Raw genomic sequence first — 15,674 nt, forward strand, 5'->3', positions numbered from 1 at the left:
GAGCAGCATGGCTGAAGCTTGGTTAGGGGACAGGAAGGGACAGGTGGAAATGGGTGGATTTTATTCAGTGTTCAGTGAAAAGGCATGAAAACTGAGGAGTGAGATGGTAATTTGTATTGAAGGAAGCATTGGGTGGATGGGTATCTTGGCTCAAACCGTTGGTCCCTACTCTTGGGAGGTAGAGGCAAGTCAATTTCTGAGTTTGAGGGCCAGCCTGGTTTTCAGGCTCGTCACTGCTTCACAGTAGGACCATGTGTCAAATAAAGTGTGTGGCGATAAATGAACACTTGGATTGTAGAAGGACCCCTTGATGGACAGTGCGTAGCACCACTGGCTCCTCACCAGTTTCTTCTTCAAGACAGGGTTTCTCTGAATAGCCCTGGCTGTCCTAGAACTCACTGTGTAGACCAGGTTGGCCTCGAACTCAGAAATCTGCCTGCCTCTGCCTCCCAGTTGCTGGGATTAAAGGCGTGCACCACCATGCCTGGCTTCACCAGTTTCAACTACACCTTTTCCCATTTATGTATCTCATTTCTTCTTTTTTTTTTTTGTTTTTGTTTTTTCGAGACAGGGTTTCTCTTTGTAGTTCTGGCTGTCCTGGAACTCACTCTGTAGACCAGGCTGGCCTCGAACTCAGAAATCCACCTGCCTCTGCCTCCCGAGTGCTGGGATTAAAGGCGTGCACCACCATGCCTGGCTATGTATCTCCTTTCTTTTGTAGCTCCTACTTTATAAAGGGCAGGGAACATTATTAAAGTGTAATGCCCAACAGTCTATTTTTTTTTGTTTGTTTCAAAAAGTATTCATCTGCTTCTTCTACACACTCTTTTAAGACTTATTTATTTATTATATGTAAGTACACTGTAGCTGTCTTCAGACACTCCAGAAGAGGGCACCAGATCTCGTTAAGGATGGTTGTGAGCCACCATGTGGTTGCTGGGATTTGAACTCTGGACCTTCGGAAGAGCAGTCGGGTGCTCTTACCCACTGAGCCATCTCACCAGCCCCTACACATTCTTTTTAATGTAAGAACATTAGGGGCGGGGGAAGGGCTCACAAGTGGGTAAAGAACGTGGCGTGCAAATGTAACTCAACATCCTGAGGAAAAGCTGGGCCAGGCTATTGTCGGCAGGCTCTGGGAGCTGAACACGGGGATCCCCGCAACTTTCAGAGTAGAGGGCCCTGGAGACAGGCAGCATAGTGAGAGCTAACAGGCACTCTGGGAGCTGGAGAGATGGCTCAAGTGGGTTCAGAGCACTGACTGCTCTTCCAGAGATCCTGAGTTCAATTCCCAGCAACCACATGGTGGCTCACAACCATCTATAATAGGACATGATGCTTTCTTGTGTCTGAAGCCAGCTATAGTGTACTCATATATATATATAAAATACATAAATATGCCGGGCGGTGGTGGCGCACGCCTTTAATCCCAGCACTCGGGAGGCAGAGGCAGGCGGATTTCTGAGTTCGAGGCCAGCCTGGTCTACAAAGTGAGTTCCAGGACAGCCAGGGCTACACAGAGAAACTCTGTCTCGAAAAACCAAAAAAAAAAAAAAAAAAAAAAAAAAAAAAAACATAAATATTAGAAACCAAAGCACTCTAGAGGCTGAAGCAGCAGGCACTCAAGTTCAGCCTGAGCTATCCGATGAAATCCTTGCTAAACTTCCTTCCTTGGAGGAGACATAAAGTCTACCATTTTCCTGGAAGTCCCAGCTGCAGCCTGAGGCATGATTCCACCACAGTTCACTCAGGGCAGGCAGTTAGTTTATGTGGCTTATTTACATAGCAAGTGACCGGTTTACAACAGGGGTGTGGTTAATTTGTCTCCCCAAATCTGCACCTTCAAATGGACGAATCTTCTATAGTGCATGAATAGAGCACCCTCTCCTACTGTTTTACATACTATAACCTTTCTTGGATACCACATACAGTTAATAGTCCCACGTGATAGCTTGTTCATTCTAGAGCAGTTGGCTATTGAGGTGAGTTTTCTGACTACCCACCCCACCCACCTCTTTGAGAGGGTATAAACAGTCAACAAACTGGGAAAATCCTTTGCAAGTAGGCTCCACTGAACGCCCCAAGATGGTGATCGCTTGACTCAGGGCCTAAGTCACACAAATCTACCATTCTTTTAGGGGGCGCGCTTTGTCTTTTGATGCAGATTCCTCCAGAAACCCAGGCGGACCAGAAGTCAGCCTCCCATGTGAGATTACATGTGCCATTATATTCGGTTCAGTGGTTTGGCTTTTGTTGAAGTGGGGTGTCATGTAGCCCAGGCTGGCTTGGAACTCAACTCGCTGTAATACTCCTGTGTCAGCCTCCTGATTTACAGGTATGAGCCATCACACCGGTTTATTTTTTAAAACTGATTTCATTGAAATTCAGAATAAATCGCCCCGCCATATGAACACAGAGCGCATGTCAGCTTTAGCTTTTTTTAAAATCCCTCCCCATCACCTAGAATCTAGGTCTTTGATGATAAATTTACTCCGTTTTTTGCTTTTACAGCCCGTCTCCTATGTGTCCCTGTCAGAGACCTGAATTCGGTTCCTAGCACCCATATGTTAGAACATAACGTCCAAGTTGGAGGCTACAAGTGGCACTAAATTACACATCCGTTTTGACAGGTTGGGGCACCGTGTAACCCTAGTAACTAAGCTAAAGGCTCCTAGAACCCAACGTCCCACCTCTAGCTGGGAGCAGCTGTTTTGCTCCAGCGCCGCCTACCTCTCCCTCCGTGTCGATCAGAGCATTCCCGGCAAGCACTGCTCTGATTTGCATATTGACTCACGGACTTTCCTTTACTGCTATACAAAAAACGACACAACAGTTCTCTTTGTGAAGGCTTTCCCTCAGTCCGAGAAGAATCGATAGTTTGTCTTTTAACTTCGTCAATATACAGTTGAAAGTTGGTTGGACTTTATTTTCACCTTTACCGTAAGATGGTTGGAACGACAATGCCACTGTGCTTCAGCAAGCGCTCGAGTAAAAAGGGCTTCTGTCGTGAGTGGCACACGCAGGGCAACTCGATTGCTCTGCGTGCGGAATCGACATCAAGAGATTTCGGAAGCATAATTTTTTGGTAACTGGGCAGCTGGTGATCGTTGGTCCCGGCGCCTGTACACCTGTTAAAATACAGGTATTATGGGGGCATCCTTTATCTCTTTTTATAAGTATTTTGCCGGTATGCAGCTTTTGAGTACATGTTAAGGTTAACACCTGGATCTTGTCAAACCTCCTAGAAATATCTGTGTTTGGAGGTTTTATGTTTTCTTTCATGTCTAGTAGTTAAAATCTGTATTGACCTGCCTAATTTCAATGCTTGTCTGATTTCATACTTCTGAAGGCCTTCTAAACTTTCTGAGCTTTGGAATTAGAAGTCAATTTCAAATGCGGGCATGGCGGCCCACGCCTTTAATCCCAGAATTTGGAAGGCAGATGCAGACCCAGGCGGATTTCAGAGTTCGAGGTCAGCCTGGTCTACAAAGTTAGTTCCAGGACAGCCAGCCTACAGAGAAGCCCTGTCTCGAAAAACAGAACAAACAAACAAAAAGAGTAGCTGTCTCTCCAGCCCCTTAGCTATTTATTTTCATTTAAATTATTTTTTTCCCTTGTGTGCCTGGGCACTGAATTTCCTGGGATTAACAGTTGAAGACTGGTAATGAGCCACCCTGGGACTCTTAAAGAACAGCCAGTGCTCTTAACCAATGAGCCATCTCTCTAGCCCTGCAACTGATTTTTTTTTTAAGATTTATTTATTATATGTAAGTACACTGTAGCTGTCTTCAGACACTCCAGAAGAGGGCGCCAGATCTCGTTATGGATGGTTGTTAGCCACCATGTGGTTGCTGGGATTTGAACTCTGGACCTTCAGAAGAGCAGTTGGGTGTTCTTACCTATTGAGCCATCTCACCAGATCAGAAACTTCTATCTCCAAGCCTCCAGATAAGGGTCACTGGTGAGCCTTCCAATTCTGGATTGTAGTTCATTCCAAATATAGTCAAGTTGACAACCAGGAATAGCCACTACAGTACCTGTGTAGCCCTGGCTGTCCTGGAACTCACTCTGTAGACCAGGCTGGCCTTGGACTCAGAAATCTGCCCATCTCTGCCTCCCAAGTGCTGCGATTAAAGGCGTGCGCCACCACTGGCCCTGTAATGGTAGATATCTTTATCCTAGCACTCAGGAGGCAGAGGTAGATCTCTGTGAGTGCCAGCTAGTGTTGTATAGTGAGACTCTTGTTTCAGGGAAGGAATGGGTGAAAGAACAAAGGAAAACAGAAGAAAAGAAAATGGGGAGGGTTTTCTTTCTGTTGGGGAGGTCACAGGCTCAAGGAGCTTACACTCCAAAGGCCCGCCCTGTAAATCAGACTGGACTAGAATGTAGAGATCTGCTGGGATTAAGGATTTATGCCAACACACTCAGCTCCAGCTGGCACCCCCACCACCACTTTGCTTTTTGTCTTTTGAGACAGGATTTCTCTGGGTAGCCCTGGCTGTCCTGGAGCTCACAGAGATCCTCCTGCTTCTGCCTCCCAGTGTGGTCCTGACCTCCATCTCCCTTCTCTACACTGGGATGCTGAGGTTGAAACAGAGACTCATAAGCACAGTGCCAGCAGGATTCGATTCTTATCCTTCCTCCTAAGCCCGAAGCCAGCTTTTTCCTTTGATGCTGACATGGCAGATGGGGCAGAGGTGGCCGAGGCAGTGACTAACCTGTCTACATCTACATTAGTCTCAGGGTTTTTTTTTTTTTTTTTTTTTTTTTTTTTTCCTGTTGCTGTTGTTTTTTGGTTTTTGGTTCTTGGTTTTTTCCCCCCCATGAATTGGCAGAGCTTCCTCTCTTTCTGATTCTGCCTTCTTTTCTGATTCACATCCCATCTGCTACTAGATTCTGGTTTCTCAAAGTGTGGATGATACAGAAGGGAGGGACAAGCTGTGGGGGTTGGGGAGGGAGGGACAGAGAGTGCAGATTATTTTGAGAGTTCTGTGTACCAGGGAGTCCTCCGAGACTAATATAACCTGTCTGTCCGAGCCCTCACAGAGAAAGTATGTATTGTGAAGGGAGAACAAGTCCAGGCAGAAGGAAGCCCTGTTGGATATGGGTGTATCAGTCAGAGTTCTCTAGTGTTGGATATGGGTTGTCTCTAAGGGAATTTGTTGTGATAACTTACAGTCTGTAGTCCAACTCCCCAACAATGGTCAGCTGTGAATGGAAGTCCAAGGATCTAATAGCAGCTCAGTTCCACAAGGCAAGTAGAAGAGTGAATCCCCCTTCTTCCAACATCCTTATGTAGGTCTCCCAGAAGGTGTGGCCCAGATCAAAGGTGTGTGTCATCACACCTGGATCTAGGACTTGCTTTGTCCCAGATGATCTTGAACTCAGAGATCTCCTTGCCTTAGTCTCCTGGGATTCACAGCCACTCTGCCTCAAGATCTCCATGCCAAGATCCAGGTCAGAAACTTGTCTCTCCCAGCCTCAAAATCTGGATCACAGGTGAGCCTTCCAATTCTGGATGGTAGTTCATTCCAGATATAGTCGACAACCAGGAGTAGACACTGCAATGGGTAAGAATGTGGAAGCCAGGTGTGGTGGCACAGGCCTTGAATCCCAGCACTCGGGAGGCAGAGGCAGGCGGATTTCTGAGTTCAAGGCCAGTCTGGTCTACAGAGTGAGTTCCAGGACAGCCAGGACTATACAGAGAAACCGTGTCTCAGAAAAACAAACAAAGAAACAAAAGGAGATGTGGAAAAGAGTGTCCATCAGGACAGGGAGGACAGGAAAGGCCTCTCAGGCCTGGGAAAGAGGCAGCTGATGATCTGGAGCAGTTTACCAGGTAGGGAAGCTGCCTACCTCCAAAGGCCATGGACTCCCTGTGGATTTCTGAGTTCGAGGCCAGCCTGGTCTACAAAGTGAGTTCCAGAACAGCCAGGAATACACAGAGAAACCCTGTCTCGAAAAACCAAAAAAAAAAGAAAAAAAGAAAAAAAGAAAAAAAGAAAGAAAAAAGAAAAAAAAAAGAGGGCAGGTAGACTGAAAAAGGAGTTCAAGTTTGGTTCTAAGGACCTGTGGGGCATTAGAAGACTGAATCCTTAAAGCAGCAGGGCAGAGAGCAGGCAGACCGCCAAGCCTAAGTACAGAGAAGAGGGATGGGTTTCTTGTTTTGTTTAGTTTTTTGCTCCTTGAGACAATACCTCACAAGCTGGATTAGAACTCACTATGTAGGGCTAGGGAAATGGCTCAGTGGTTAGGAGCACTGGTTGTTCTTCCAGAGGGTTTCATTCCTAGCATCCATAGGGCAGCTCACAACTGTCTGCAAGCCAAGCCCCAAGAGCTCTAACACCCTCACCTAGACTACTATGTAGACAAAACACCAATGCACTAAAACTAAAAAACAAACAAACAAACAAAAAAAACCCTCTCTATGTAGTCCAGGCTAGTCTCAAACTCATAACCCTGCTTGCCTCGCCCTACCCATTGTTGGGAGTATGGAGGCATTTCAAATCTATTTGTAGGGGCTGGAGAAGATCGTATGTCAAAACAAAAATCAGAGAGATACACTTGAAACATTCAAGTCTCAATCTTCCCTCCAAAGCTACTGCCTGAGGAGGGAAGAGCCCGCCCTGGTATGTGCATACACCATTACGTGCACACAGCATCTCCCCAGTAGACGCCCCTTCAGAACAGTTGTCTCCTCCATTGGTCAACTTCCCTTTTCACTCAAACAAACTGAATCCTCCCCCGATTGAAATCGGCTAACCCCCAGAATGATGAAGGGTGAGACAAATCCAGACCTGGCAGCGAGCATCTCTATAACATTGTATTATATGTTTGGTTTGGGTTCCTAGAGAAAGAAGCTAGCACTTCACATGTACTAGAAAACTCATGTCTCAGGCTGACCTCAAACTTGTGATCTGTATGCCTCTCCCCAGTGGCTGGGTCCAAGCAACTTACTTTCTTTCTTTCTTTCTTTCTTTCTTTCTTTCTTTCTTTCTTTCTTTCTTTTCTTTCTTTCTTTCTTGTTTTTTTGTTTTTTTGTTTTTTTTTCCGAGACAGGGTTTCTCTGTGTTGCCTTGTCTATACTGGGATTGGCTGGTCTTGAACTCAGAGAGATCTGCCTGCCTCTGCCTCTCCAGGGCTTAACCATCACCTGACTGTGAAGTAAATTCCTGGTGTGCACCAGACACTGGATTTGATCCTAGCACCCTCAAACCAAAGCCCAAATATACTAACACCTCTTTAATTCCTAAGAAACAGCTTTTAGTGAGCTAAAATAAAAATAAAAAGTGTAATTCAGAATTGTGTATGTATAATAAATCATGAAGGGAAAGGAGGAAAATTAATAGAAAAATATTGGCTGGGAATATGTCAGTTATAAATAGAAATACATTCTGTGTTTTCCAACCCTATGTGAGCATTTGGTAACAGGAGGAGTGATTAAGTGGGGGTGGGGTCTCTCATATCACTTCCCTCTGAAAGCCAGCAGTCATCTTATTACCTTGGTTTATTGTTCCCTTCATTCCAGCAACATAATAAAGAAACACAATTACAGTTGTGGCTCCTCAGTGCTTTCCCTACAAGCTCCATTCACTGCCATCCAGCTCCATTTAGTCCCCAGCCTCAGAGAGGACTCCACCCAGCAGGAGCAGCTCTTCTGCTGAACCCAGTGGCTGACCCAGGCTTTTCCCTCCAGAGCTGTCGCAGTCTCCAGACACACCAGAAGAGGGCATTGGATGCCCATTACAGATGGTTGTGAGCCACCATATGGTTGCTGGGAATTGAACTCAGGACCTCTGAAGAGCAGTCAGTGCTCTTAACCAATGAGCCATCTCATCCAGCCCCTAAGATCTTATTTCTTATTTATAACTGTATGTGTGTTTGTTTGTGTGAATATCACCGGAGGCCAGGAGTTGGATCCCCTAGAGATAAGAGTTACAGGCAATAATGAGTCAACCCACATGAGTGCTGGGAACCTGACTCACATCCTTAGCAAGGACAGTACACACCTTACTTGCTGACCCATCTCTCCAGCCCCCAATGTTTCTTTTCGCGCTTGCTTGTGAATAAAAAAACCCTGTTAAAACACTCTCACATCCCCCCCCCAAAAAAAAAAAGAAAAAAAGAAAAAAAGAAAAGCCGGGCGTGGTGTCTTTAATCCCAGCACTCCAGAGGCAGAGGCAGGCGGATTTCTGAGTTCGACACCAGCCTGGTCTACAAAGTGAGTTCCAGAACAGCCAGGGCTACACAGAGAAACCCTGTCTCAATAAAAATAAAATAAAAATAAATAAATAAATCACATTTAGCGTGTGTTGGTTCTCCTTCCACTATGTAGGTTCGAGTGGTGGAACTCAGGTGGTCAGGAGCCTGTACCCAACATGCCATCTCTACACACACACACTCACACAGAGCCCACAACCTGCCCTTTGGAAGCAAAGAAGACAGATACAACACAATGTCTATAGGAGGAAAGATGGGAAATAACCCTTGTGGGTCTTCTGCACGTGTTCTACCTACCGACCTACTTCCCTCCTCACACTCCTCATTTCTACGTTTATGTTTGGCTTGCTTTTTTTTTTTTTTTGAGACAAGGTCTGACTAGCCATAGCTGGCCTAGAACCCACTATGTAGACCAGGCTAGACAGGAATTGTGGAATTAAAAGCGTGTACCACCACCACCACGTGCCAACGTTCCTGTTTAACTTTTAAAGATGAGAATGAAAGAGTAAGATGGCTCTGAGGAATTTATAAACCAAAAGCATCTAGCCCCAAGGCCTGACCACATTGCCTTAAAGCTAGTCAGTTACTATTCCCCGGCCTCAGAAACTTGCCCAAGTACTTTTCAAGTATCATTTCATTGTACATGAGCGACATATACCTTTTGGGAAATAGGTGGCTTAGAGTTGTCAAGTCACTGCACAGTTGTTGTACCCGTTCCAAGGAAGTTCAAACTTGAACTCCGAACCCGCACAAGCAGGAAAACCTGCGCAAAGAGCCATGGTTTGGACGCGGGAAGGGGTTACTATCTATGCTCAGCAGCATCTTTTGATTCCACATTGGTAACCTGAAATCCTGATAAATTGTAAGCGTCAATAAAGAGGATTTGGAGAAAGAAAAGCCCTAGTCCTCCACAAGAGTCAGGGCGAGATGACTTCTGCATCTAAACCTTATTCAGTCCCCTGGGATCTCCCGCGACTTCTCCAACACTGCCTTTCTAGGACCGAAGACCTAAGCTCTCAGGCTCCCCCAAATCGCTCGGCTGAAGGGTGGGGGTGTATCCCCTGCGCGGCCCGCAATAAGGACGCGTCCCCTTTAAGGCGCCGGCTCGCCCGCCGCGGCGGCCGGAAGTGCTGGAGCCCGGCTTGGCGGCGGCGGTGGCGGCGGCCGCCGTGGCGGCTTTGTGCGCATGCTCCGTCGCCCGCCCGCCCTGGCCGCTCGCCGCCCGCCCGCCCGACGGAGACGGTGAGGAGGGGGAGGGGTGGGCGCGCGGCGCGGGCGCGGCGAGGGCTGGGGGCGGGGGGGGGGGCGGGCGCGGGGGCCGCGCGGCGGCCGGCGACGACGAGGGCGAGGGCGAGGGCGGGCGGGCGCGCAGGGGGCGGGGGGCTGCTGCCTCCGCGGGCGCCTCCCCACGCCCTGTGCGTGCCGCCGCCGCCGCCGGGGAGCGAGCGGACGTCGCGGCGCCGCGGGGGGGGTGGGGGGACGCTGCCGCTGGGTCCGCCCGAGCCGCCGGGCCGCCCCCAGCGTGGCCGGCCGGGCCTAGGCTCCGGGTCCTGCGAACCCCGTACTGGGCGGGGGGTGGGGGGGTGGGGAAGGCTCGGCGCCCCCGGACCGAGGGGCCCGGAAGTCCTCGCGGAGGGGCCAGGGGAACCCCTCCCCACCCAAAAAATACGGGGTCTGGGAGCTCGGGCCTTGCGCGGAGGAGCAGGGTCAGGCCTGGGTCGCGCCGGGTGGGGGGAGAGGGCGGCGTGCTGGGGTGGGGGTGGGGTGCAGGGAATAGGGTCTAGCCTTCGCCCGAGGGGAGAGGCCTGGGCCACCAGACCTGGGGAGGAGGAGGCAGGTCCTTTGGAGGGCTTCGGAGAGGAGGCAGCGTCCTTCCCAAGATGAAGGGCAGTAAGAAGGAGAAGGGTCTCCCCGAGGGCTTCAGAATGGAGGACCTCCGGTGGCTAGGTGGAGAGTAGGGAGGTTTCCTGCATCGGGAGACGAGGGAAGCCTAAGGTTATGGGGGTAGTGAGAAGGTACTTGCTGGGAAGAGGGTACCCCTTGCTTTCAGAAATGACAGGGGGATTGGCCAGGTGTCCTCAGTTTGAGAGGCAAGAGAAATGTGGGCAGAATCTTACCCGAGGGTCTTGACCTGGCTGTCCAAGGAACAAGGAAACCCTGAGCTCTCAAAATGCGACCTGTTACTGACTCTAGGAGAACCAGGAAGTAGGGGTTTTCTCCACATCTGCACACTCTTGCCCTCTGCCCAGACCCCTTTCCTTGGCTAGTATTATGGAACGTTTTCATAAGAGCTTGGGCCTAACGCTTCTAATTTTTCAACCATGCAATAACTTGTTTTTCATTTATACTGAATCAAGTTCATTGACTAGCTGTATTTGAGCTTTGTTGGGTTAGTTTGGGCCCTGTTTTGATTTCTTACACTCTTAGAGGGGTGACTTTTAAAAACGTATCTCTTGATTCCTCCAAACACCTATATAGGAGTCTCCATCCAATCTGTGATTTATATAGAACTTCACTTCCTCTGGATACTTCCTGCAGAGTGAAATGACCTTGGGTTCATTTTATCTGAGTTCACTTTGGCTGAACAACCAAGTACATACGGTGGACTTAGTGAGTTTTGTGCTTAAGTAATAAAGTTGCAAATTGGAGACTTTTTGTTGTTGTTGTTGTTGGTTTTGGCTATTTATTTGAGACTGGGTTTCTCTGTGTGGCTCTGGCTGTTTTGGAACTGGCCTCCACTTGTTTAGGTATTTGAGACAGGGTATCTCTGTAGTCCTTACTGGCCTTGAACTCAAGAGATTTACCTGCTTCTGCCTTATGAGTGCTGGGGTTAAAGGCATATGCCATCATTGCCTGGCTTTTGTTTGTTTCTTTTTGAGATAAAGTCTTCTTTTAGTTTGGCTGGTGTCAAACTGAAAAGAGATTTCACCTGCCTCTGCCTCCAAAATATGCCAGGCTGCTCTGTATGTTAGTTATTTGACACCGGGGCTCACTATGTAGCCCTGGCTGGCCTTGAACTTATGGTAGTCTTGCCTCAGAAGCCCAGGTTCATGCATGTAGATGGGAGATGATCATACCAAGCATGTGCTTGCTTTTCTTTCTTTCTATTTATTTTCTTGGCATCTTTCTCTGTAGCTCTGGTTTGACTGGCACTTGCTGTATAGACCAGACCGACTTTACGCTTGCATATCTTTCTGCTTCTGCCTCTCCTGAGCTAAGATTTTAAAATTAGATTTATTACCTGGCACAGTGGCACACGCAGATCTTCCTGACCTCACTCACTTGTAAAGGAGCAGCAGGCAGATACCTGAGTCTGAGGCCAACTACATTGCATGTTCCAGCCCGTGTCTCAAAACAACAGCAAAAATGTATATGTTCCTGTCACTGTGTGTGTGTATATATATATATATCTGTGTGTCTGCTTGCCTGCCGTGCTGGTATACTTGTGGAGGTCAGAGGACAACACAGGATTTGAGTCTCTTCTTCCACTGTCTGTGTCCTTCAGATCAAACTCAGGTTTTCATGCTCCACAACAATAGCCTGTCTTTACCTTCTGAGCCATCTTGCAGGCAGGCACCCATCTCCTTTTTTTGTTTTTGTTTTTATTTTAAACTAAGGTTTTGTATAGTCTCAGCCTTCTTATGTAACTGAAGATGACCTTGAATCCCTAACACTTCTGCTTCTACCCCCAGAGTGCTGCTATGCCTTGTTCCTGCTCACTTTAAATATTCTTAAGTTTATAATGCTATATGCATAATGTTGGGAGGGGTACCTGTGCCATGGTGTGCAGGTGGGCAGAGGCTGGAGGGTTTTATGGAGTTGGTTCTCTCCGTTTATCTTTGCATGAGGTCTAACTCAGGTAACCAGGCTTTTTTTTCCCCCCCCCCTGAAAATAATTGCAGAGCAGCAGCCAGTTAGAACTTGTCTGTAATCTCAGCTCTCTGTAGACTGAGCCAGGAGGATTGAAAGTTCAAGCCCAGCCTGGACTACTTAGTGAGACTTTTCTCTCAAATACCCAAGTAACTGAATGTGGAGGTTCTTGCCTGCATTCCCGAGCTTGGTAGAAGCTGGAGGCTCGATAGCACAAGGTCACCCACAGCTACATAGAGAGTTTGAGACCAGCCCAAAACTAAGCAAGGACTAAAAAGCAAACTGGGGGAAAAACTGTTTTGCTGTAGGTTGACCCCATGGCTCATGCCAAGCCTGGGCCCTGAGCTGTACTGCCCTGCAATGCTTCTTTCTGCATACTTGACTACATTTTATTAAAATTCTGTCATGGCTTTGTACGTTCTCATAGAGTTACAGCGCTCACAGCAGTGCGATCTCATGTGATCTCATCAGGGATCTTGCAAGGCCTCCTCTGTGAGGCACCCATGGGATCCGTCGGCTCATCTCTCCTCTGGAGGCTGTGTTGCTATACACAAGGGGCAGCTTTGTGTTTACACATTTTAGAGCGATGACCCTGCAGCTAGCCATGCAGTCTGCTGGTTTGGAGGTACACGCTGGAAGTGGGATATTTAAGGTGATGATATTGAACCTAGGCTTCATTTTACTAAGAATTATGAGTTGTCTTGTTGGAGTGGACTCTTCTCTGTCACTAAAAACATGTTCCAGATGACTCTTAGGCTCGACTGTTAGAAGCGGGAACATTCCTTCTGGGTTCCAGGTATGGAAGGAATAAAGTACAAATTCTGCAGAGAGTGTTAACAACTTAGCCACCCTCCTTATTCAAGATGGCCACAGGAACTCAGCCTTTCTGGGAAGAAGGTTGAAATTAGAAGCACCATTCTAGATCTTCTGTGACCCAGTAATTTATCTGAGCTATTTATTTAAAAAATAAAGTTGGAGCCGGGCAGTGGTGGCACATGCCTTTATTTCCAGCACTCAGGAGGCAGAGGCAGGCGGATGTGGATGTCTGAGTTGCCAACCAGCCTGATCTACAGAGTGAGTCCCATGATAGCCAGAACTACACAGAGAAACCCTGTGTACCTGAAGACAGTCTTTGGCTCAACACATATAGTCCCAATACTCAAAGGCAGTAGGATTCTTAAACTTTGAGGCTAGCTTGGGCTGCATAATGAGTCCCAAGCCAGGAAGCTATTATATAACAAGACCTTGTCCCATCCTCCTGTCTCCCTACAACCTCCCAGGATTGAAACTGCTCCTTTTTTTGGTGGAATAAATCTTGACTTGGGAGTCAAATTTGTACCTCAAATGTTGTTTGTTTTGTTAATATTTACTTTCTTATTTGGGCCCACTGGCACACAACTTGAATCACAGTATTGGGAGGCAGGGGTAGGTGGATCTATGTGAGTTCAAGGCCAGCCTGGTCTACATATTGGGTCCCAGGACAACAGCCAAGACTATATAGAGAAACCCTATCTTGAAGAAAAAAGAATTACTTTCTTGTTAGAGGCCAACCTGATTTAGTGAGTTTCAGACTAGTCAGAGCTATATAACAAGACCCTATCTAAAAAAACCCAAAAAACAAGGCAAGCCGGCAGTGGTGGCGCACGCCTTTAATCCCAGCACTTGGGAGGCAGAGGCAGGTGGATTTCTGAGTTTGAGGCCAGCCTGGTCTACAGAGTGAGTTTCAGGACAGCCAGGGCTACACAGAGAAACCCTGTCTCGAAAAGAAAAAAAAAAAAGGCAAAAGGTTTATTTTCTTTTTGTATGTACATGAGTATTTTACCTAAATGTATGTATGTGTGCCACATTTGTGCCTAAAGAAGTCAGAAGAGGGTATCAAGCCTTCTGGGACTGGAGTGAAGGTGATTGTGAGCCCATGTGGGTGTTGGGGATCTAACCTGGGTCCTCTACAAGATTAACCAGGCTCTTCTTACCGGATGATACATCTCTCCAGCCCCTACTTCAGACTTAGGATGTTACTATTGTATACAAACCCTCATTCTGCAAAGCTGAGCACAGTGGCACGCATCTATAATGCCAGCATCTGGGAGGTGAGAGGACACCAGGTCACGGTCATCCTCAGTGACACAGTGGTTTTTCAAGGCCACCGCAAAATCAGTAAACCTATAGTTGGATGACTCCGGAGGCCTTGGCAGGAGGATCCCTCAGACCCAGAAGTTAGAGACCAGCCTGTCAGCACGGCAGAAACAAGCTGTGGGGAAGACAGCCTGCACTTAACAACTAAGCAGAAGAGCTTTCACCTCAATCCTCAACAGCCCCCACCAACCCCCTCTCCCAGAGAGGTAGAGAAACATGGTGGGAAACCAGCACAAGCTCAAAGCCTGTGAAGGAAGTCACTGGAGGCCTTTGCACAGAAGTAGTGATTCAGAGATCTCCAAAGGTTAGCAGAGACTAGCCTGAAGGAAGGGGAGGACAGGCCTTGAGGCAGAAAGCAAGGTTGAAGCTCAGTCCAGGAAATGTGACATGTTTGAAAGCTGAAAAACTGTGACAGGAGCTGATATGCCACCTTTTAGAAGGAGGCTGATTTGCAAGACTCTGTAGGCCACAGTGAAGTGCTTGAACTTTCTTCTCACCGCAGCAGGAGTGCATATTAAGGCATGGCCTTTGGTAGGATCACTTTGGTTATGTGGGGAATGAATTGGAGGAATCCAAGACCAAAGCTTGGGATATAGAAAAAAAGCTGGAAAACTCCAGGTGACAGTGTGACATCCCAGGTACAGTGTTGGTAGCACAGATGGAGAATGGGAGGAACACACACACACACACACATACAGAGGAGATTGGATGGGGTTTTGTGGTTGATTGGATTTAGAAAGAGGAGGCAAAAATAATTCCTGAGCTCCCTTCTTTTGAAAACGGGTGGAGGCTAGCACCACTTAGGGAAACAGGAAATCTAGGAGCAGGTTTAAGAGAATATGGTTCAGTTTGATGTAGTAAAGGCCAATAAATACAAAGATGTAGAATCCTTTAAAACAAACCAACCAACCAACAAACTTGAATGGAATTAAAAAGCCAGATATGAAGGAATTTGACCAGGTGATACATACTGACAAAGTGAATTCACATTATTTCTCATTGTCAAAGCTGAGGAGAATGATGGACACAAGACTGTTTCAATGACAGCGCCAAAGCACTGGGCCCAATGAGGCAGACATTTGAGGCTAGCCTGAACTACATAGCAATACTTTGTCTTGAAAAACCAAGATTAAGCTGGGCGTGGTGGCGCACGCCTTTAATCCTAGCACTCGGGAGGCAGAGGCAGGCGGATTTCTGAGTTCGAGGCCAGCCTGGTCTACAAAGTGAGTGCCAGGACAGCCAGGGCTATACAGAGAAACCCTGTCTCGAAAAACCAAAAAAAAAAAAAAAAAGAAAAGAAAAACCAAGATTAAGGGCTGGAGAGATGGCTCAGTGGTTAAGAGCACTGACTGCTCTTCCAGAGGTCCTGAGTTCAATTCCCAGCAACCACATGGTGGCTCACAACCATCTGTAATGGGATCTGGTGCCCTCTTCTGGTGTGTTTAAAG

General features: G+C 47.5%; 1 protein-coding gene and 1 non-coding gene across 4 annotated transcripts in view; both read left to right on the top strand.

Annotated features, from left to right (window-relative positions):
• The first annotated feature begins 2,990 nt into the window (after positions 1–2,990).
• LOC115030976 (U11 spliceosomal RNA) lies at positions 2,991–3,124 on the top strand. The gene has a single exon (XR_003836569.1). It is a non-coding gene; the product is annotated as a U11 spliceosomal RNA (small nuclear RNA).
• Positions 3,125–9,377: 6,253 nt separating this feature from the next.
• The window catches only part of Gmeb1 (glucocorticoid modulatory element binding protein 1), a 38,066-nt gene continuing 31,769 nt past the window's right edge, over positions 9,378–15,674 (top strand). For 2 of the 3 annotated variants that reach the window (XM_021161118.3, XM_021161119.3), the window contains exon 1: positions 9,378–9,462. The gene's annotated coding sequence lies outside the window, so the exon portion shown is untranslated. The remainder of the gene's footprint in view (positions 9,463–15,674) is intronic. The other variant, XM_029476464.2, reaches the window with a different exon arrangement.

This window comes from Mus caroli, unplaced genomic scaffold, assembly GCF_978045245.1.
Source record: "Mus caroli unplaced genomic scaffold, Mus_caroli_1 scaffold_6, whole genome shotgun sequence".
Classification (NCBI taxonomy): domain Eukaryota; kingdom Metazoa; phylum Chordata; class Mammalia; order Rodentia; family Muridae; genus Mus; species Mus caroli.